The following is a 9,889-nucleotide window of genomic DNA, read 5'->3' on the forward strand; positions in this document are numbered from 1 at the left end:
ACATGTGCTGTCATTCAAATGCGTTCTGCTCATCCCAAAAGTTCGTAGGCATAAAAAGATAAAACTTCCCCTCTATTATTAGAGCAATTTTCTTTCTTTCTTTTTTGAATGGGAGTTGAATTATTAGAGCACTTGGACCTGATTAAAGCAGTGAACTGTGAAAGGTAGCATTTACACTAATAAATAAATATGAACACGTACAAAGTTCATCACTATCAAGCAGTAGCCAACATTCAGAAAAGAATTGAAGTATGCCCAACTTATTGCTATTTTTTGGAATTGCACCAGACATTTACGGCTGTGTTCATATCGGTGGGCCACGACCGACAGGTCAACCTAAGGTAGTCCCATCAGCTTGCTGGAGCAAGCTTCTTTAATTTTTAAATTGAATCATTAGCTGAAAAAAAAAATAAATGATAAATGAGAGTGGCTAATGTAAGGCCTTCCTAAGCTTTTTTTCTTAAATCCAAAAGTGCTAGGAACACAATAAAAATTATAATTTTTACAACAAATTATCTTATAATCAAGTTGTGAGTGATGAAATAAAAATAATGGAGTAAAAGTAGTGGATTCATACGGATTTACAACTTCACCACTTACAACTCACCATATAGACAAATTGTGACAAAATTGTAATTTTAGCACTACTGATTTACATCAACTTCAAGGTGGTTTTAGTCAAGTTTAGTAATATATATATATATATATATCATTTTTGCTATTTTATCAAGCATATACCAACATCAAAATTAAAATTTTAATATTTATTTCTCTGCTTTATGTAATTTTTTTTTTTTTCTCTCCCATCTTTACTTTATTTCTCTACTCATTTTAGCCCAGAGAGACAAAGCCATCGCAACTCGCATTGCAAATTGATACAACCGAAGGATTTTAGAACACAAAGCCATTAGGCAAAAAGACAAAGCCATCGTCACTCATAATAGCCAAATCCATAAATTACAAACCAATGTCGTCGCATAAAATAGACAACCCATATCAAACCATGAACATAAACCAAATCCATAAACCAACACAAATCCATATCAAACACAACCCAACCACCCGACTCAAATCTGGAAATGGAGCCATCGCACAACCACCTGATTGATTTGAAGAAAGAGGTTTATTATTACTTAGAATACTTTAATTTATTAGTTTTTTTTTTACTCTTTTACAAATTTTTTTATTGAATTCACTAGACATTTTTATAAATTCTTTTATATTTTCTTTCAACTCTTTAATTTAATTTGTTAGTTTTTTTTTTTTTTTTGAAATACAAGATAGAATTCTACTCCAGCCTAATCTAAGTGTATATGTGTGTGAAGCTCCCTCCTAAACCTAAAGATTTAAACCTTGGCCCTTACCCTCCACACCCACAAGTACTTATACTTGTGGAGTGACTATTGCACCAAGGATGTGTGATGGTTAATTTGTTAGTTTCTATCCCACCAATTATGTGTTTACAATATTTTTTTATTAGTTTGCAATTCTTTAATTTATAAGTTTACAATTCTTTAAATAAATGTTTCATATTTTTATTGTCTTTTATTTTTAAGGTGCTAACCCACCCACATTGCAACGGATCCAGATCCTCTCCTTTTCAATTACCAATTATGTGTTTACAATATTTGTTTATTAGTTTGCAATTCTTTAATTTATAAGTTTAAAATTCTTTAAATAAATGTTTCATATTTTTATTGTCTTTTATTTTTAAGGTGCTAACCCACCCACATTACAACGAATCCGAATCCTCTCCATTTCTATTTGAAATGGAGAGATTCGGATCCCATTGCAACAACCACCCTCACTCACTTTAGTCAAAGTCTCAAAAGTGAAAAAGACAAAATTCATAACTCAATACCATATATCAAAAACTACAAAAACTTAACGGTACAGACAAGTAGAAGGAGACGGTCAACTAGTTAAAGACTCAATACTCAAAAATAAAATATTAATATACTATAACCCCACACACACCATGATTCAGTGAAAGAACTCAAAAAGTCTATCAAAATACTAAAAGCACACAAAGAGTCTATGAAAACACTTAAAACACACACTCTCACAGTGAAAGAAAGAGAGAAAGAGAGATGACAATACCAGATCAAGTGGCGGTGGCGGCAAATCAAGGATAGTCCAAGCGTCAGCGATGCAGCGGTAGATCTAGGTTAGATGGTGGCAGTTTGTGGGTGAAATGACTACCTTTTTCCTTTGGGTTTGGAGAGTGAAGAGGGATAGTGAGAGAGGACTAAGTTTCTCTCTTACGCTCTGTTTGTTTCAGTATTAACATTTTCTGAAAAATTGTTCATTTTCCAAAAAGCATTTTCTAGAAAACTATCTTATTTTTCGGTGTTTAGTAACGACCTTGAAAATTAGCTTGAGAATGTTTTCTAGTATTTGGTATACAATTTTTTTTTTATTGTATAATTTAAAACATGTGTATTATGTAAACCAACTAATGTAATCAACATAAATAAATAAATACCAAGAATGAATTTGGTTTTCATACTAAAATTTTGACAATAGATACAATCAAAATTAGTTGTCAAATTCTCATAATCTCTACCACTCATCTTGCTCATATATATAGACAATAACATACGTATGTATGTACATACATACGTACATATATATATATATATATAATTGATAGGGAAATACATCTTCAGTAAGTACAAATAACAATAACTTTTAATTGTCTACTCTTTTTGCTGGTACACTAATTGTCTACTATGGTCAACCACAAGTCTTCAATATTACTCTAAATTATGTATTTACATAATGTATCTACATAATATATCATCACCCTATAGTATCTGCATAATGTATCTACCAACAAATGCAATTTTCCTAAACAATTATCATTCATTAGATAAAAATATTATTAATTTACCGTAAAGATCGTCCTATGTAAAAGCAATTTAGAACCATATAGGCACCATGTTTTTCGTATTTTACTTCATTCATTCTTTCTTCTTCTTCTTCTTCTTTTTTAATTTTTCTTTTGCACTTTTATGTGCGAAAAAGAAGTAACTTCTACCTGAAATCCATCAAACCGAAAATTTCTTAGAGAAAAAAGAAAATCAAGCTTAAAATTCAAAGCAAAGAATTGGGATTTTAGTAGAGAGGAATGAAATAATTACCACTGCAAATCTGTTCTCCTTTGCAAGTTGGTGCTATTGACAGATCAGTGAGGGGGAAAAAATATAATCAGAAAACTGTGTTATAAAGGGGAAGAGAGAGAGAGAGAAAGAGAGAGAGATCTATGGAAAAGGAGAGACCAGAATTAATGACAGTGAAGGTGTGAGGAGAGAAAAAGTAAAGGGAAGAGAGAAAAAGTGAGAGAGCTTACTGTGAGAGAGAGATTGTTTTCCAAAAAAAATATTTGGGAAACAATCTATAAAAAATAAGCCTTATTTTTATTAGAATTTTCTACTGACTAAAGATAGTTTTCTATTAACCAATTTTTTTTTTTGCTACCAAACATTGGAAAATGTGGAAAATTATCTATACAAAATGTTTTCTAGCGAAACAAACCAAGCGTTAAGTTTGGTTTGGCCCTTTTTTTTATTTATGATTTTTTAAATTTTGATTTATGGACTTTTTTTTCAAAGATTAAAGATCAAAAATTTTCTGTTGGACTTTTTTTTTTTTTTTTGGGAGTTTGAAGCTGAATTCAATTGGGCTTTCAGGGTATGCAAATCTTTATTGTAGGGGGTTCAAAACAAAATTTTTTTACAAAAATATTATATATGTAATTTTCTTTGGGGGTCAAGGGATTCATTTGAACCCCCTGACTTCAACGTAGCGCTGCCCCTAGGTTCAATCAACACATGAGATTTTAACTTTTTTAAAGGGATGTTGAGCAAAAGAAAGGTTCGAACTCTTGAACACCTACTCTGATAAGATGATAAATTATCAATTATTTTAAGAACCTAAATTATTGAGAAATGAAATTTGTATCATTTAATCATTATTCTAACAGGTACCTTATTGAGGAAGTTTGGTCTTGCTGCAGATAATGTGCTAGATGCTTACTTAATAAATGTTAATGGAGAAATTGTGGACAGAGAAGCAATGGGAGAGGATTTGTTTTGGGCTATTAGAGGGGGTGGTGGAGCAAGCTTTGGAATCATACTTTCATGGAAAATCAAGCTGGTTCGAGTTCCACCAACGGTGACAGCTTTCACTATTCGCAAAAAACTTGAGCAAGGTGCCACCAAGCTTGTCAGCAAGTGGCAGTACATTGCAGATAAGCTACATGAAGATCTCTTTATTAGAGTCATCATTCAAGATGTGGGAAATGGGACTCAAAAAAGAGTCCAAGCTTCCTTCCAATCATTATTTCTTGCAGGAGATGACAGACTAATTCCATTGATGAATGAAAGCTTCCCAGAGTTAGGACTTGAGGCCCAAGACTGCATTGAAATGAATTGGATACAATCTCTTCTCTATTTTAATGGATACCAAAAGGGTGATCGTTAGAAGTCTTACTGGACAGAACAACCCTCTATAAGAGCTTCTTCAAGGCAAAATCCGACTTTGTTAAGGAACCTATATCATATATTGGACTAGAAGGCATATGGGATAGGTTTTTGAAAGAAGACATGGTGTTTATGATAATGGATCCTTATGGGGGACGAATGAACAAGATTTCAGAATCTGAGACACCTTTTCCACATAGAAAAGGTAATTTGTACAATTTACAGTACTTAGTTAAATGGGAAGTGAATAGCATTAGGGAATCTAACAAGCATGTACATTGGATAAGAATGCTTTACAAGTACATGAAGCCTTATGTATCCAAGTATCCTAGGGCTGCCTATCTTAACCATAGAGATCTTGATTTAGGTACCAACAAAGAGGGTAGCATGAGCTACTCAGAAGCAAGAGTTTGGGGTGTAAAGTACTTCAAGGGTAACTTCAAGAGACTAGCACATGTGAAGAGAAACGTTGATCCAAACAATTTCTTCAGAAACGAACAGAGTATACCACTTCTTCCAGAATACTGATTTTCCTGATCTAGACCAAGAAATATACATACATGTCAGCGGTGCATGCAGATAAAGCAACTAAATCCAAATTTCAAACAAAAAAATAGAAATAGTTGATGCTGTCAATTATCTGTTTTCAACTCAGTTCACCTAAGTCTTATCCCAATTAATTCCGTGCAACTCTATAAATGCCTTATCAGCCATTTGAAATTGCTAAATCTTCCTCTCTTTTAGGTTCCTTTTAACATTTTCAATCCTATTTGAATCGGTTTGAGAAAGAAAATAAATGGCATAAAAAAGCATGAAAGTTTTCATCATTCTTGCTTTCAACCTTGGAGGAAAAAGGACATTTTATTAACCCTCCAATCATCATGGTGGATGTTTCATCATGAAATGAGATAAAATTCAGAAGTCTCTGAGGTTAAAACCTATGAATAACTAATCACGTTTTAAATCATAACAAATTATAGCCACTTTTATAAACACCAAATAGAATACTCGGCCAGGTCATGCATCTCTATTTCTATGTGACATACTCGGCCATGTAAACCATCGTCACGTAGAATTGTCACTTTGAAATGCCCTACTACATCACAACAAACTAAAAGGTGAAAAACAAAACACATAAGGGCTTTCCTCAATGAAAGACTTCCATGTCTAACAAAATTTATAAGGGCCCGTTTGGTAATATTGTTCTAGTAACGTTGTTTAAGTGTTGTAGAAATATGTATTGTGTTGTTTAAACAACGAAAACTGTTATTTAAACAATATAACCAAACAGGCCCTAAATAACTTGAACAAATTTAGTTGTTTTGATTACAATCATCCTCTTCAGCAAGAAAAGAATGAATAAAGAAGGAATAAGAAAAGGCAACAATAACAATTAACAAATGACAAAGTGCAACTCGGTAATGAATGCCGCTTGACCACAAACATAACAGTTAACAGGAAATCCCACCTAAACAATACAAGCGAACCACAAATTTACCGAGAAAAATGGAACCTTCATTGTAACTCATTGAGCATTATAACAGTGTCATGAAATTGAAACCCTTAAATCATCAAGATCGCAGCCACATTAAAAAAAATAAATAAAAAATAAAAAGGAGCTTGAAATTAAAGATCTCAGAATAAAATCCTTGAATGCTAAAATTCTGGTATTTCAATTAATTAATCGGAGGAACCATGAAAGGATTATATGGCTAATTTTTGGAGGAATTTTTGGCAGCTAAGGCCTCCAAGAAAAAAAAAAGTCTTAAGGGAAATCGTATTCCCATTTCATGAATAACAATTACAAGTACAATTCTTTTCAGTATTTATACCTGAGCTCATCAAGCTCTTACAAGGGAATGGCCAAGATTTGCTAACTGCAGGCTCATCTAACTAACTCATCCAACTCATTCAACTACTAACTAGTACTCAATTCCCACACATGCTTGAATTACAAGTTAAACTAAGGCTTTCATCCAAACTCTCAGAATAGACTAAGGCTAAAGGAAATGAATGGCAAGTTAAACATCATACTTGATCATCTCGATCTATTTCCTCCAGCACTTGGTCATCCTGAAGTACGGCCTCCATGGCCTCCTGCACTTGGTCTAGCACATAATCGTCTCGAACTACAGCCTCCACGGCCTCTAGGACGTAGTCGTCTCGAACTACCGCCTCCACGGCCTCTAGGATGTAGTCGTCCCGAACTACAGCCTCCACAGCCTCTAGTACGTAGTCGTCTCGAACTACCGCCTCCACAACCTCCAACACAATCGCCTCCACAGCCTCTAGGATGTAGTCGTCCTAAACTATAGACTCCACAGCCTCTAGTACGTAGTCGTCTCGAACTACCGCCTCCACAACCTCTAGGATGTAGTCATCCCGAACTACAGCCTCCAACACGTAGTCATCTCAAACTACAGCCTCCAACACTATGGCCTCCATGAGCTACACAAAGAGAGAGAGTGTGTGTGTGTTAAAGTATTCTCATCAACTTGTGCAAAAAATTTTGTCTATTTTAGCACAAGAATATACTTTTTATTTTATATACTCGCTTTTCAAAACACCACAAATCAAATTATCTATTTTACACTACATTTAATTAAAATATCAATTTTTCTTCATTATTTTAATTGTTTTTCTTTCTTTACACACAACAACCACCAGCTACTCTCTTCTTTCATCCTCAAGATATATAAAAAAAGAATAATCAACTAAATGCAAAATGTATAGTTTTAGTGTAAATTTACAAAGTTACTGTAATAAACTTGTAAATTTACACAAATATACACAGACTAATATTGTGAGTCATTTTTAGGCAAAACGGTTATTCTATTATACACGGAAAAGTTGTATAAATTAAAGATATCTATCTTGTAAGCTGAAGTAGCTTAGTCCTGTTATTGTTATTATCTCCCCTGACTCTACTAGCACAGAGAAGCTAAAAGCAAATACGAATAAAAGGCAATGACTAAATAATTCAAAACAAATGAATATTCAATAGAGTGTGAACCCAGTAGCTCTAGCCACTTCCTTGGGACATAACAGTATTTGAACAATATATATATAGATGGGAGTTGTAAAATGGAGTATGTAACATCCCAATAGAAAAAACAATGAACAAAAATGACAAGAAAATAAGGATCGAATATACCTTGTTCTGTGGAAAAAAGAGCGTGCTGGATCTGAGTGAAGAGAGCTTGTTTTTTGAAAAAAAAAAAAAAAGAAAAAAAAAACTTTAGAACATGGGAAAGCTAGATGAGTGGCCTTTTTGGCTCGTTCGTGTTTGTAAAGACTAAGAGTGAAGAGTTTTTTTTTTTTTTTTGAGAACTTTCTGGAAAATTTGACTATTATGTCTTTTATCCTAGAACCAGAAAGTAGAAACCTCAACTTCCTCCATGTAAAGAAACCAAGCCTAAACAAGATACTAACCATGAGCCTAAACCTCCATTGATCCCATACTACCAGAATATCCTCTCTCAAATACATAAATATCATCCTGCTCCTTCCACTCAAACCCAAACATAAAAATCTTTACACATTTGACAAAACCTCACCCTCTTATGCCCAAGATTTTCCTCCACTAAAATACTTTGAACACCCCCAAGCCAACACAAACATGTTTGGAAATCAAAACTTCTGTTATAACCAATCTAGATGGAACTCGAAAACAAGTTTCGTCAGCAGAAACCTCGAAAATTTGACTATTATGTCTTTTATCCCAAAACCGGAAAGCAGAAACCTCAACTTCCTCCATGTGAAGAAACCAAGCCTAAACAAGATACTAACCATAAGCCTAAACCTCTATTGATCCCATACTACTAGAATATCATCTCTCAAATACATAAATATCATCCTGCTCCTTCCATACAAACCCAAACATAAAAATCTTTACCCTCTTAGAGCATTCTCATCAGCTCTCTCATAAAAAATGTCATTTTGACACACCAAAAACCTACTTTATCATTTTAGCACATCATTTTACAACATACCATTTATCAGATGTTCTATTTTTTTGCAACTTCATTTAAATATTATTTCTTAACTCTTTTTATTCTTTTTTTATTATTTGTTCCTAACAGCCATGCTCTTGTTCTAACTGTAATTCTTGTTCAAATATTCTTGTTCTAATCAACGGTAACATTTTCAAATACTCCTATTCAACTGTCATTTTTTTTTAAATCCATATTTCCCATTTAACATTTTAAAAAAAATAAAAATAAAAACTTAGAACCTGTCACCTTAAAAAAAAAAAAAAAAAAAAAAAAAAAAAAAAAAAAAAAACTCAAAACCTGATCCGTTCAAATAAAAAATAAAAATAAAAATAAAAAACTCAACCTGTTACGTTCAAAAAAAAAAAAAAAAAACATATCCAATAACAAAAAAAAACCTGTCAAGACTCATATTAAAAGGCAAAAACATATTTATATAACTGCAATCCAAAAGCCAACCTGAATTAACACATATCCAATAACATCAACTCAAATTTACACGCATAGTTGGCTTAAATGGTACTCCTTGATCACAGATGGTCAAATAACAAACATACTTGAATTAACACAACACAAATGGTACTTAAATAACATCAACCTGTCAAATTTAGACAAACAGACATACTTGAAATAACATCAACCTGTCACACTAGACTGTGTTATAAACAGCACAAGAACTTCTTATACTTGTAGCACATTTAAACTTGGTGATAAGAATCAGTCCTGCTGCTAGTCAAGCAAATCCAGGAGAATAGCCCATGTGGTTGGGGAGATCAATAAACAGAGCAATTCTTTCATTATTTCACCTGAAAATTTTCACACTAGACTGTGTTATATATAGTTTTTTCCAATGATTTGGATTCCTAAATAACTATTCATGACATATCAACAAAGGTCAGAAAATGGGTGATTAGATATTATGGGAAAACTTTTAGATCTAACCCAAAGGGACACATCAAAGCAAACTTGATGCCGGGAGGAATTATAAGTATCAAATATGAGCAGAAAACTACAGGGCTAGAAATGCCAGAAAAGTCAAGAAAACAATTGAGAAAAGCTTATAGGCTTAAAACATATGAGCAAAACTTCTAAACCCTTCCTATTTGAACCAATTCAATCCAAAGAAACATTCGGATTAATCAGTAACTCAATAGTTAAATGATTGGCAGTCCTTCCTTTAGTTCATTTATCAGCCAAAAATGTACATCAGGACTAAGTTTCAAAACAAGCACAACAAACATAAAATCTATAGTGCTTTTAATATTATTGTTCACTCTCTAGACAATGCCAATGCATAAGGCACCTTCTATTATTCAACATAGAAAGCCAAATAAAAGCTGATATAACTTATTCTCCCAAATTGTCAATACAAAGGTTCACTACATAGAAGGGTAAGTTCCTTTACCTTCTATC

General features: G+C 33.0%; 1 long non-coding RNA gene and 1 pseudogene across 1 annotated transcript in view; one reads left to right on the forward strand and one right to left on the reverse strand.

Annotated features, from left to right (window-relative positions):
- Window positions 1-18: 18 nt before the first annotated feature.
- LOC111984234 (berberine bridge enzyme-like 22) lies at window positions 19-5,012 on the forward strand (annotated as a pseudogene).
- Window positions 5,013-8,889: 3,877 nt separating this feature from the next.
- Window positions 8,890-9,889, reverse strand: part of LOC111993628 (uncharacterized) — a 16,719-nt gene continuing 15,719 nt past the window's right edge. The window contains exon 2 of the long non-coding RNA XR_002880987.2: window positions 8,890-9,282. This is a non-coding gene — a long non-coding RNA (uncharacterized LOC111993628). The remainder of the gene's footprint in view (window positions 9,283-9,889) is intronic.

This window comes from Quercus suber, unplaced genomic scaffold (assembly GCF_002906115.3).
Source record: "Quercus suber isolate HL8 unplaced genomic scaffold, Cork oak 2.0 scaffold_53, whole genome shotgun sequence".
Lineage (NCBI taxonomy): Eukaryota > Viridiplantae > Streptophyta > Magnoliopsida > Fagales > Fagaceae > Quercus > Quercus suber.